The sequence below is a fragment of the Vollenhovia emeryi genome, unplaced genomic scaffold (genome assembly GCF_000949405.1).
Source record: "Vollenhovia emeryi isolate VEMERY1.0 unplaced genomic scaffold, V.emery_V1.0 DF939166.1, whole genome shotgun sequence".
Classification (NCBI taxonomy): Eukaryota; Metazoa; Arthropoda; class Insecta; order Hymenoptera; family Formicidae; genus Vollenhovia; species Vollenhovia emeryi.
This window is the reverse complement of record NW_011967200.1, coordinates 286059-288779: the sequence shown is the minus strand read 5'-3', so window position 1 is coordinate 288779 and position 2721 is coordinate 286059. Positions and strand designations below refer to the sequence as shown.

General features: G+C 54.7%; 1 protein-coding gene across 1 annotated transcript in view; it reads right to left on the bottom strand.

Annotated features, from left to right (window-relative positions):
- LOC105564327 (cysteine and histidine-rich protein 1 homolog) overlaps window positions 1–2721 on the bottom strand; it is a 12584-nt gene that overhangs the window by 7575 nt on the left and 2288 nt on the right.

The following is a 2721-nucleotide window of genomic DNA, read 5'->3' as shown; positions in this document are numbered from 1 at the left end:
CACACGCACACACACATTCTCTCTCTCTCTCTCTCTCTCTCGCGCTCGCGCTCTCTTTCCCGTCGATCCTTTTTTTCTCACCCTTCCGGGGCGCACTCGCGGCGCCCGGAGCTCTAGGCGCGTCGAGCCGGATCCGGATGCTGACTCTACCGTGCCGGAAGCCAACAATTTTTCGAGTAACCTGACGCAAGTGCGAGTAACCTCGTAGCGTATAAACATGCGGACACATACGCGTATGCGGCGTACCGAAGTGAATTTGACCTAGCGAGTCGCGAAGCCGAAGCCGAGCCCTCCGTCGCCCTTTCGCTACGCCTCCTCCCGGCTGCGCGTGCCACGCGATCGCGCGCTTCCCGTCATCTTCCGAACGAGGTTATGTGCCACGCGAGGCCTATCCGCGACCGACCTGAAGTTCGGCGAATGTCGCCGCACTGACGAGACGACGTCCGCCGTCGAGACGGGGCGGAGGTACCGGGGGGGCGTCGATCGATCGATCGAGCGCGCGGCAGTCGCGTGCAGGAACGTGAACGTAGCCGCGGGACGCAGCGGGAACGGCTGGGGGATCGATCGATCGCGCGCGAGGCGCGGAGGCGCGAGCGGCGGCGCGGCGAGGGGCGGCGCACGTTGGCGGGGGTCAGTGATCGAGAACGCGCCACGCCGCTTTGTTTATGCGGGATTTAAAGCGAGAGGATTTAAAACGGAGGGCCGGCGGGAGGAGGGCAACTCGCGAACGGCAAGAACCCTCCGTTTTGGAAAAGTCGAACGCCTCGGGAAGCGGCAAAGCGTAAAACATAAGTGGTTTATCAACGGACGAACAAGAAATGTTTGTTAAACAAACGGCTGTATGACGTTTGAAAAGGTGTACGCATTAATAATTTTTATCGAAACGTAAGAACCCACGTAAAACACGTTCGACGCTATTGGGTGCGTTCGGGAGCTCACTATCGGCGCTACTTGGCGCCGAAAGCGTCGTTCTATCTTTCTTCGACGCATAACCCCTGGTCCACAATCTTGCCTTAAGTAAGCTGTAAGTCTTAAGCCGTAAGAAATTAATTACTCACAGGTGAGAGTGAGGGGAATAAATGCCTGTGATTGGTTAATTTCTTACGGCTTAAGGCTTGCAGTTTACCTAAAGCAAGATTGTGGATCAGGGGTTAAGTAAGCTGTAAGCTTCAGGCCGTAAGAAATCAATCAATCACAGATGAGAATGAGAGGAATAAATGCCTGTGATTGGTTAATTTCTTACGGCCTGAAGCTTACAGCTTACTTAAAGCAAGACTGTGGGCCAGGGGTAAAGCCCAATGTCTACGATGCTAGAACATGGTCCAAGTTTCGAGAAATCTGTAGCCAATCAACGTGCAACTGTTCCATAAAAACTGCAAGTTGATTGGCTACACGTTTCTCGAAACTAGAACTTGGACCAAGGCCTTAAGGCCTGTGTCCACGATGCTAGGACTTTGTCCAAGTTCTAGTTTCGAGAAATGCGTAGCCAATTAACCTGCAGCTATTCTATAAAAGTTGCAAGGTGATTGGCTACGCATTTCTCGGAACTAGAACTTGGACACACTTCTTGGATCGTGGACACACAGGGCTTTAGACCTTGGCCATTGGCCTTAAGGCCAGTTTGTAGGCAATTTTTATACTTAACTCCGTCTTAAATACACGTTCAACGAGTATTTACCCAAAAAGTGACCCGCGCGGACGCTGCACAGACAACATTTCCGGATAAGAGATATCGCGAGAGGTATTTACGATGATCTTTAAATACAAGAATCGACTGGAAACAAGGCTTAATGTGCACTCGGTGCGCGCTAGTGCGACCAATCGAATTCGCGCTATTAGTGTGCACTCTGCGGTGCGCACTTAGTGCAAGCAATCGAATTCGCTGCAGGATCAAAGTTAAGCCGACGTTTGGTGAAACCCCGGGCCTAAGTAGCGCCGACAGCGAGCTCGCACAGTCGGTTTTCACTTCGACGAATGCGTCAGCAATTAATTCTCAGTTCGCGCTTCGGAGGGCAAGGAGAACGATTTTCGAAAGCGCGGGGAACGTGGGCGAGAGATGGCTCCTCCCCCCTCCCCTCCTCCTCACCGCGCAAGAGCGCTCCGCGGACAGGAAACGGAGGCGAGCCGAGCGGAGAGAGCCCGAGCGATCGCGCGCAACGGCGAGACGCGCAGCGTTGCGTCCGCCGCGCGGGGACGGGAACAATTCGGTCGAGTAGCGGTTATCAGAATTAGAAGAGCGCGGAATCTCAGTCGCGCGCAATAAAATCGCGCGTCGATCGATCGCCCCCCGGGGGCTATCGGGAGCGCGCCGAGCCGATCGTCGGGGTCAGTGATCGCGCGGACGCGCCGCGCCGCTTTGTTTACGTCGCGTCGAGACGTAGGCTTCCCGCGGCCGTAGACACGATATATCTAGACCGAGCGCTGGAGGAGCGGAGGGTTCGCGTAGAAAAGGACAAACTCTTTTTCGTGCCATCTCGTTCTCTTTCGTTCGCGCGCAAACAAGAGAGAGCGAAAACTGACCCTGTAATCGGAGACTCTCGCGACTGATTTCGGAAAGTCGCCGCTTTTGTCGAGACGCGGATAAACAACGTTCCGACGAAACGAAACGTGCACTCGCGGAGGGAAGATTTCGGCCAAATCTGCCGATCGACGGCGCGGTTATTCCGTTCTCCTTGATCGCCCGACGACGTGGCCTTCGAGCTCCGCTTTCCGAACAATAGT